This window comes from Odontomachus brunneus, unplaced genomic scaffold (assembly GCF_010583005.1).
Source record: "Odontomachus brunneus isolate Ranch 3 - 2012 unplaced genomic scaffold, Obru_v1 Obru_scaffold_002, whole genome shotgun sequence".
NCBI classification, from domain to species: domain Eukaryota; kingdom Metazoa; phylum Arthropoda; class Insecta; order Hymenoptera; family Formicidae; genus Odontomachus; species Odontomachus brunneus.
Window position 1 is genome coordinate 4192990 of NW_022639452.1, and position 11356 is coordinate 4204345.

Below are 11356 nucleotides of genomic sequence, written 5' to 3' on the forward strand. Positions count from 1 at the left end.
AAAATAGTGCAAAAGCACATGTCGAAAAAACACTTTATCGCGTTCCATTTTTCACAAAGCAAAAGAAATTGTTGTTTAGGAAAATAATTGTGTATGCTGACTGAATGTTATCGAGAAATGTCGAAATTAATCACAAACTACCTGTTTCGTTAGTAATGACTACTAGAACTGTTTGCATTGCCATCTAACATTTGCGGGCGGAAACTAAGTTAAGGTCCTAATAATATAGATATAGATATAGATATTTATATAGTAAATATAGATATAGATATTTAGACCGAGCATTTGCCTTCACTCGAAGACTAAGAATCGAGGTGCACGTAGAAAAGAATGCATTCTGTTTTGTGCCCTTTGCGTTCTCTCTCGTACGTCTTGTATACTTGCGTGAACAAAAGAGAACGCAAAAGGCACAAAACAGAGCAAGTCTTTTTCTACACGCACCTCGGCCCCAATTTCTCAACAGTCAGTCTAGGTGTATCATGACTGCGTTCGTTTTGGGCGCGTTGTAAGCGTCATTCTATTTTCCTTCCGTATGTAATGAGATGCTTATAGCGCGTGAGCGCCCAAAGTGAACGCAGTCTATGGCCATGTTCAGTAGAGAAAGCTGCTTTGCAACTATTGCAAAATTTATGAATCTGATTAGTCTGTGCTCTTAATCTTGCCTGAATCTAAGAGGATGCGCCAATCAAATTCATGAATTTTACAACAGTGTCAAAGCAGCTTTCTCTACGCAATCTATGTCTATGGGAGTGATCATGTTAGAAGGCGCGCGGGAAATACGACCCAAAATCAATTTTATCGACACGGTGCACCGCACAGCTACGCGAAGTTATTTCGAGGCTTGGTGTGCGACAACGGTGAACTTAACTTTGCGTGTTATCAGAGAAATCTGTCTACTATATCTAAGGCGGTGCCGCCGCCGGAGTCCCGTGGGATTTTCTTCGTCTCCGCCGTCGTTCTGTCTGCCGCCGCCTGGTATTCTCGCATGCCTTTCCCTCCTTTATTTTTACCAGTCAAGCCTGCTAATCTCGGAGCGCGGCGGGGCGCCCTACCGAGAGGACTGCTGTTGGCAATTTAGCTTAATACCGTTACAGCGCACCCGTACTCTTCAACGCCGGCGTCGCGTCGACGCGTCGCCAAAGTTAAATTAATACAACACGACGACCCGAGCGCGCTTTACCCCTTTTATTATCGCCGAGGTTCGTAGAGTCCGACATTGTGCATCAAATTAGTCTTTCCGCTGGGAGACGGCGAGCATAATCCATCCGTACGGGTCAGGTCAGAGAGCAGGAGGAAGCGCAGCCGAGCGCGACGTTATCGCTACGTACCTGCTGAAAAGAATCCACGGTCGAAAAATTCGTAACGATTCATCGGTAACGTTTCATCTCAATTTGCGCATTCACTCCATTTATTACACTCGTTCGGCTACGTTGGGCGTTCTACTTTTGCTGAGTAGATTTCGTAGCAGCCTGCCGTGCCGACCGAATGTGTACTCAGTCGAGAGAAGATTAAAACGCGCTCGACGAAGATCGACGATTATAAATTAAACATGATTTAATTCCGCCCAAGGGTCGTCGCGTCGTCGGCCAGTCGGACTAATTGAAATCGCGTAACGAAGAACGACTGTTTCGAAGAGCGCAGAGAAAATGGACATTTGCTCGACGGGTTTTGCTCGAGCTGTCCGTATGAGAAACCGAATTTATTCGCGGCGGAAAACCGAATAAAGGAATTTATTTGTGTCGAAGGTCGCGCGCCAGCACCCGCGAAACTTGCCCCGCCGGGACGAGCGCGCCGTCGTAGATTTCCGCGAACTTTTCGCATACACGATCCGCGGCCAACCTTACTCCCGGTGTTGCGAACTTTTTGAAGTCTCTGTCCACAAAGCCGCGACCGCGGCTGCCGCACTTGCTCGGAGCCCCGGAACTTTATTGTCGCGGCCGCGAGAGCAGTTCTTTTGAGCTCGATCGGCGACCAAGCGTCAGGATCAGAGTAAATATATACCGGGCGCATTGTTTGTTTCGTTTCCCTTCGGCCCGTTTGTGTATTTTGCAATCTTTGAATGATAAAATTAAATTATAGGCACATAGATATCAAGGTGCGATCATATGTGTCCTCAATATTTCTTGCATTCATTCGTTTTTCTTCTGTATATTAAAATTTTTATTAGTATAGAGTAAACTCAGATAAGATGGCCATACTTTCTAAAAATGCAAAAAATATACATTTCTTATTGTTATTTCTTAATAGCGTTTGGCACATTACTTCACTGAAGCCTACTGTACATAATACCATCAGAGTTAAAAGGAAAATACTTTAGTGAAATTATTTATTACGAAAATATCAAAACATGAGCATTGGCCATCTTACGTAAATTTTTAAGACAAGATGGCCATATATAAAGAATAGATGATTCATACATATTTTATGTTCAAGATTCTGTATCTATTATTTTATAAAATAATGAAAAAAAACATAATTTGATATCCTCATTTTAGTAAAGGATATTTAATATATATTGTTTGTGAAAAATATAATACATATATAAAATAGAAACCTCTATTACAAAACTTGAATTTTAAATCCAATTTTTCATCAAAACATATTGCACATAAGATTTAATTACTGTAATATTGACAGTAATTTTTGAAATATAACGACTTTCGTTTTATAAATGTTAGAATGATAGTGGGTCATCTTACCCAAAATGTGAGTGAAAAACGATTATAATAGTACTTATAAACAAATAGTAAAAACGAAAATAAAAATGCATGTTATATTACAATTTACATACCTACTTTATGTATCTAACGTGCGATTGCGATAACTTAACTGTAATTTATTCAACATTACAGCAAGTTTTAGTGGACACATGAGAAATTTTACAGGTAGTCGAAAATAAAAATATAATAACATATAATACTCATAATCTTGCTATTTCGAAAAATATACGCACATACACTATGCTAAATATCGATTATCTTTATGACTGATTACACAAACGCAATGTTTTGCAATTATTAAAGGAATTATAGCCATCTTATGGCCATCTTTCCGGTATGGTCATAATACCCGGGTTTACCCTAAATAAACAGTAATTTCATGAAAAAAAGTTCTTTGCCATGTAAACAATATTTTCTTAGTGTAGTATCTGACTTTGGCACAAACATATCACAATGAAAATGATTTCAATAGATTACAATGAAAAATATTTACCCTACTATACTATTTATTTTAATGAAACTTAAAAATTATAAATTCGCATGTTACATTAATACAATTTTTTAAAAGTGTTAAAAGAAATTTTCATATAAAATGAAAGAATATAAACTATAAAAATAAACTAAACAACAAATTAACAAGAAATTTTTTAATATAATAAAAATAAAGAGAATGCTTTAAACTTGGAAAAATTATAAGTAAAAAATAAAAAATCTTTAATAAAATTTGTCTAAATCTTTAATAAAATTTGTCTAAATACAATGCATAGAAATAAATTTCTTGATAAAATAAAACACAATAAGAATATGAAACTTGGAGAAATTACAGGTAAAGATCAAATGAGAGTTAAAATATCATCATAAGTATTCGTCCTAGTGTGACGCGATCCTAAATAAGAGATTTATTTAAATATGAAAACGCGCGTGCGCGAGGTAAGCGCCGCAGTGGTGAAGGGGGTTATTCAATCGCGTCTATGACGTTTTGATAACTAAAAGCGGAGGTGCATTAAATTTTATAAATGCTGTCCTATTATAGCTATGTTTAAAATTTTCAATAGGAATTGCCGATTCTTCGAATAATCAATAGTCATGATATATAAATATTTAATATATAATGTGACCGACCAAAAGTTTCAAATGTCATTATGCTCGATAATAGAATTGTTTATGAAGCTCGATGCATCAAAACGTTGAATTTTTAATAGTATTAAAAGTGCCTACGGTTTAACCTTCAAACCGGACTTAAGGTTCAAATATGTCCAAGCGATTTCAATTACGTGAGATTTCCCGAAAGTCTGCGCATTTTGACCGGTAGATCCCTAAAGGGAAAAAATTTTATGGCGAGGAGGCCTACAGGCTAGAAGTCCGGTGAGACCAGTTAGTTCCTGCTCATTTATCTAGCTATTGAAGTCGGCGGCGGACACGAACGACTTGCTTTTTGTCGATGAAAAGTTGAATTTTGAAACATTGTTTTTGTAAATATTCATTTTTCTGGTAAAAATAAATAATTTTGAAAGTCTGAGTCACTAAAACTATCATTTCCATAAGATTTTCTGCTTGTACCATGGTAAAATTGCTTGTAAAATATTATTTTTAAGCTCATGTCAAATATAAAATATTTCTTTGCACTTACAATGTTTATAAATATTTATATTTTATGATATACTTCATAAAAATATGCGAATTTTTTTCTAATTTTAATGTGTCTTTACTTTTCCTGTAATATACCTTATTTTTATTTTAATAATCACCTCTTTTTTAAAAGTGACAATTATTCCATAATTTTTTCTTCAACTATAGATTCTGTGAACTAAAGAACTTCCGAAGCATTTCTTTCATAAGCCAGATTAAAAAAACTATAACTTTATAAATCTATAAATTTCTTATATTAATAACTTTTTAAATAACATTTTTCAGATATAAATGTTAATAGATGATTTCCTTAAAAAAATAATAAAAACAAATATTCGAAATGTTATCTAATTTAATTTTTTAGTTAACACATTTTTTGGTCTTTTTATAATTAACATTTTAATAAGCTTCCGTGAATTTTTAGAATTTTCTGAGTACATTAATCTTATTTAGCCTTATCTTATAAGCCGCGGGCATAATAAACCCATGAGTCCGATTTTCGTTGACGGAAAACAACGGTTTGAGTTAAACCAAATATATTTAATGGAGTCACTGTTAGTCCTTATCTTGCCATTTAACGATTAAGATTTAGTGGGATCGGTAGAAAAATAAAGTAAATACGCAGTATAACTTACCTTGGATTTCTTCAAACTTTGTAAATTTGTATTTTTTTCTACACGTAGAACTGATTTCTAAAAGCGAAAATTGTCGCTCATTTTTCGTTTTCTTTTTTTTTATTCTAATGTTTAATAATGTCGGTAAATAGGAAAGTGACTTTCATTATAAAACTTTCAAACTTTGTGTCAATATGTCTAACTTCATTAGAAATATTCATTATAACCTTCAAACTTAATAAAAATGGCATATTCTGTAGATCAAATTAACCCCTCCTGGTCATTTGGGGTGCACAGCACCCCAAGCAATTTTCATTTTCAAATTATGCGCCCTTAAACATTCAAAACAGGGTCAGTGGCGCCATCGGCCGTTAATCAAGACTCCCAACTATACAGGGTGCGTCAACTAAAAATAAAGAATGGTCAATGGTTATTGATCAAACGTACAAAATTATATAAAAACCTTTTTTTGTGCCATTTGTGGAACCGTTATAGATAAAAATTACTCAATGTAACCACCGTCTGCCGCAATTACTGCCTCGATCCTAGGCTTGAAGCGACTGCACGCTCTCTGCAACGCCGGCTTGGCAACTCCATATTGAAGAATGTTGTTTCAATAGCAGCCTGGAGAGACGCCACATTAGGATGTCTCGATTTGTTAGTGAACCTTTCAATTATGCTCCACACGTAATAGTTCAACGGATTTAAATCTGGACTATTCAGAGCCAAAACTCTTTGCTCCAAAACATGTTGACGTTCCGAGTTTAGAGCCAGTTTTAGACCAAATGACTCGTGTGAACTGGTGCGCCGTCCTGTTGAAAGATGTACGAAAGATTCGATGCATGGTAGTCTCACTCACGTCCAAAATTGTCGCCAATTTCCTGAGAGACTGCCCTGGGTCTTCTGCGATCAGCTCTTGGGTCCTTTGGACAACTTCCGGGGTCCTTGCCGACCTCTCTCTTGAATATCTCTTCCTCGACGGGTTTGCGGAACTTTCCTCGGACTTCTTTGAAGCCTTATATTTAGCGGAAATTTCGTGAACTCTGGATCTCGGATATTTCAAGAACTCGATTATTTCGGCCGGCGTACGTCCAGCGCGAAGATTTAAATAATCGCCACTCTTCAGTTATATTCCATGCTCGATTTTGACTGTTCAGCCATTTTAGTTATGTTCGTTCAAAACATTGTTTTAGCTTACTCGGATACCAACTTAGCGCTGAAGTAAAATATGGCGGAAAATTCAAATTAAAATTTGTTCGGATTTAGCTAACGCACCCTGTATGTTTAAACATTTCGGTTGGCTTGGCGAGGTGTCAGTGTGCTTCCAACAGTCCGTAGAGCAGAAACGGGGTGTAGTGCACCCCACTGCAAAATAATTTTTTTCAAGACCTATTTATAAACTATTCTTTTTCCAAAAAATACAGGTATTGAGCATTAAAGTTTGGAAGTTTTCAGATCTTAATATTTTAAAAATTTGGCGAATTTTTGAAGAAAAGAATTCATTTTTCTGAAACTCTTAATTTAACGCTAAATCTAAGTACATGATTTTTTTGTTTTTTTAACTATTGGAACATGACTTTCAAGAATGTGTCAACATCTTATGTGATGAACTTGTTACAATTAGGAAATGTGACCAGGAAGGGTTAAAAAAAAATCAAAATTAAAAAATTCAAGGTGAGAGCGTTATACCGTATATTTACTAAAATAGTAATTCGTCGTTATGCGGTGAAGAAGGTGTTCCTTGAATCATACGGCAAAGCTGCGTTGGTCGGCCTGCGTCGCTCGCGATACACGTACCTGTCTTTCCGCGGATTTTCCGACAAGAAACACGCGAGGAATTAATATTGCACGAACAGTATGATATTAAGACGATTCTCGTATGATACCGTGCACGGCGTGCGTTTCCAGTTTCGTGCTTCTTCCTTCTGCCGTCGCGCTCCGATGTGACTCCTTCGCTCCGGCGCTCCTATTCCTCGATCATCCTGGCCACGCGCATCGATCGTACCGACCACATTTGACTTGTAAATAACTAACCAACAAGGAGGAGCTAGATACGGAGAAAGTGAGGAGTTTGCGTAGCCGAAGGGCGGCTTTTAGCCTGGATGAACGATCGGACGAATAAGCCGAATAACATATTATGTCCTCAGGCCGATGCGTGTATTACGGATCGGAGAAAACGCCTAGCTCGTCGCATAGCGCGGAGCCTGAACGAAGTTAGCCCCTCACTTTTTGAATTAACTTATTTTGATATTTGTAGTGATTTGTGCTAAGTTTGTGCTACATTGTGCTCGAATTATAGACCTCTGAAATTAAAACTACATGAGAAAAATGAAAAAACGGTTTTTTGGCCAGCTTTCCATTTTTCGATTTCTAAACATTTTTTTATTGTGCTAAGTTGTGCTAACATTGTGCTAATGTATTCTTGAAAAACAATAAAAGAAAAAAATGGAAGAAACTGTTTTGGACAAAATAGAACAAAATTGACATTTACTTCGCTATTACTTAGTAAAATGGCATATAATTGCGTATCTGAGTTGCGCTAGCCTAACACAAGTCAGCACAAGTTTCGTTTTCACCGGCACAACAATTTTAAGGGCATTTTACTCTTGACCGCGGCCCTTCGCGCTCGACGTCTATGTTCGTAATTATAGTTTCTAGGTATCGTATTGAGGCGAAATTACATATCTGAGTTGTGCTAGCCTAGCACAACTCAGCGCAAGTTTCGTTTTCACCGGCACAACAATTTTAAGGGCATTTTACTCTTGACCGCGGCCCTTCGCGCTCGACGTCTATGTTCGTAATTATAGTTTCTAGGTATCGTATTGAGGCGAAATTACATATCTGAGTTGTGCTAGCCTAGCACAACTCAGCGCAAGTTTCGTTTTCACCGGCACAACAATTTTAAGGGCACTTTACTCTTGACCGCGGCCCTTCGCGCTCGACGTCTATGTTCGTAATTATGGTTTCTAGGTATCGTATTGAGGCGAAATTGCATATCTGAGTTGTGCTAGCCTAGCACAACTCAGCGCAAGTTTCGTTTTCACCGGTACAACAATTTTAAGGGCACTTTACTCTTGACCGCGGCCCTTCGCGCTCGACGTCTATGTTCGTAATTATGGTTTCTAGATATCGTATTGAGGCGAAATTGCATATCTGAGTTGTGCTAGCCTAGCACAACTCAGCGCAAGTTTCGTTTTCACCGGTACAACAATTTTAAGGGCACTTTACTCTTGACCGCGGCCCTTCGCGCTCGACGTCTATGTTCGTAATTATGGTTTCTAGATATCGTATTGAGACGAAATTGCATATCTGAGTTGTGCTAGCTTAGCACAACTCAGATATGCAATTTCGTCTCAATACGATATCTAGAAACCATAATTACGAACATAGACGTCGAGCGCGAAGGGCCGCGGTCAAGAGTAAAGTGCCCTTAAAATTGTTGTGCCGGTGAAAACGAAACTTGTGCTAGGCTAGCGCAACTCAGACACGCAATTATATGCCATTTTACTAAGTAATAGCGAAGTAAATGTCAATTTTATTCTATTTTGTCCAAAACGGTTTCTTCCATTTTTTTCTTTATTCATTGTTTTCAATACTACTTTAGCACAATGTTAGCACAACTTAGCACAATGAAAAAAATTGTAGAAATCGAAGAGTGGGAGGCTTACCAAAAAAACTATTTTCTTCATTTTTCTCATGTAGTTTTAGTTTTAGAGGTCTATAATTCGAACACAATGTAGCATAAACTTAGTACAAATCAGCACAAATATCAAAATAAGTTAATTCAAAAAGTGAGGGGCTAACTTCGCTCAGGCCAGCGTGGAGATGCGGAAGTTCGACGAGGGCGCACGCGTGCGTGCGTGCGTGTCCGAACAAACGCTTGCGTGCCGCCGGCAACAGCCGATAAAAAAAAAGAATGTCGAACGTGTGAAGGAGGGCGCGAGCCAGCCTTCTTTTCTGGGGCGGAATTTCAAATTCGAACGTCCTCTATCAATCAAGAGCCGTTCCGTCGCCGAAGGTATACCAGGCACACAAATACGCCCTGTTGCTCCTACACAAATTTCATCAATCATGCGAACACCGGGGGCGGCAGTTATCCTGTCCGATCTCCCGTCCTGTCCTATGTTTTCGCGCATAAAATAAGGCTCCGCGAAACACAGCGGCGGCCGGTGATTGGCGGATGTAACGATCGGTGTGACGAGTGATCGGCGGGACCTCGCGGTGCCTTATAAATGACTCCAGGGACGCGTTGCGCTCATTACGATGCAGCTTTCGCGACGGAAGCGACGCGTAAACACGAGGGCGTCTTCTTGTCGCTGTTGTTATTTTTCTCAGCGAAACCGACGGGACGTAAGGGAAGCAGCGGCCGCGCCGGGATTTGTCACGGAGCGACCGAACGTTCGTTCGCGCGCGTGCGGAACGCGGATTACCGTAAACGATTCGCAGTCATGAGTTTTCGGAAAAACTTGGCGTCTCTCTTTCCTACGGGAGCGCTGCAATTTAATCTGTAATTTGCGAGGGAGGAGAGAATACAGTCTTGCCGTTCTGTACGGAAACTTTTCCACGGCGGGGCAAGGATTATTGAACGACGACGACGACGCCGCCGCTACCGCGCGTGACTGTCTACCGAGAATATCAAAGAAGTTATGGCAGACGGATTTATACGTACTATACGTACTTTGAGATAACACTCGAAAGCAAGAGACTGAACGTGAGCGGGGAGTTCGACGAGAAAAACGCTCTCATGTAGAGCGCACTCCATTGAAACTTCCCGGAGATTCAGTCCCTCGTAGTTGGAAACGCTTAAACGTAATAACGAAATAGGGCGAACAACTTTTTGTTAAATTACTTGGTTGTGATACAAATAGCCGTGGGGCAAAAGGGAGAATTTCATTCTTGATGTAATCGCGCTGTACAAAGTGGATTTCAAGTTATTATTGTGACCTCCGGCTTGACTCTGTTACGAAACATCGTCTAACTAGCTAAGAATCTTGGGCCTGCGGTACCTACGTTCCGTTATTGTGCGAGCGCGTCTATTATACCACAGTTGACATTTTGCATTAGCCTTCTTTCCCATATTACCCAATATCTGTCCAATATGCGGGAGCATTTCATGCGCTTATTTGAGCACCGGTGACAATATTTATTCGCGACCGACTCAATTTCGTCTCGCGAGATCTCGCGAATTAATCATGTCGCAAGTAACTGCGACATGATTAATTCGCTCGATAGATATTGCCTGAGACGCCGAGAAGACAAACAACTCGTGTCGTGTGAATAATGCATTTCGACGTCACGAGAGATATAGTACATACAGATAATTTTTCTTGAGCATATAAACTATTCATTGACCAAAGAAGTGATTTTGCTCGGTTCTATGATATATTTAATTTTCTCTCAAGATCTCTCATGTTTAAGTGAATCTCAAGATATAATTATTAAACGATATTGAATCTCAAGATCTATCTCAGTTAAAATTTTCAGCAAATATACGATTATTCATACGGATTTAGAAGACAGTTTTTTAATCGAACCACGTGCGACTACAGATATAAATATCACACATATTATATTATATTATATTCGATCGAAGAACTTGTACTTAAATAATTGCCAAATTGTATGACAAACTTTCAAAATGTCGATAACGTAGAAGCGACCGCGCGCGCGCATTACTAATAAATTCATGTTTTTTTTTATTTTTTTATTTTTATATTTCTTAAATATATATCTCACATAAATATGAGCTGCTTTTTTACTTTTCTTTTCTTGATATAATTACATATATAGAGATCTTTCTGCGAAAACTTTTTGTTTAGCTTTAAACTTCTAAATTAAATTGTAAAGATACAATAATGTTAAAATATTTTCTTTGAAAAAAGGAAATCTTTATTTTTTTTGAAAAAAGGAAAAAAGACCGATTTTTGGCTAAAAATGTATAAATAAAAGTAATAGCGTTTTATATAAAATTTTGACCTTTTGAATATGACAAAATTATTAATAAAGCGATAACTATTAACTTCGGACTTACTTTGAAAATCGAGCAAGAAAATTGAGCATTTGTAAGAATTCGATCGATTTACAGAATACAAAACGCATCCGTGTAAGTTGAGGTAAACAAAAGAGGAATGTTTATGTAAGGTATGTGTGTATAAGAGGACAATTTAAACAATTACGTGAGCGTGTGGGGAACTTGGGTAGATTACGTAACGTTGGATTAAAGGAATTATCACAAAAATGTATTCAGTGAGACGGAAAACATATTTGTATTTGGAAAGGAGTAATAAAGAGAGTAGTATGTCTGTTTGTTTGTGAGAGAGAGGGTTGTGTGTAGGCTGGGGTTGAGAGAGAGAGAGAGAGAGAGAGAGAGAGAGAGAGAGAGAGAGAGAGAGA

General features: G+C 38.1%; 1 protein-coding gene across 13 annotated transcripts in view; it reads right to left on the bottom strand.

The window, feature by feature from the left end:
- The window catches only part of LOC116842028, a 633651-nt gene that overhangs the window by 20800 nt on the left and 601495 nt on the right, over positions 1–11356 (bottom strand). The window lies entirely within an intron of this gene.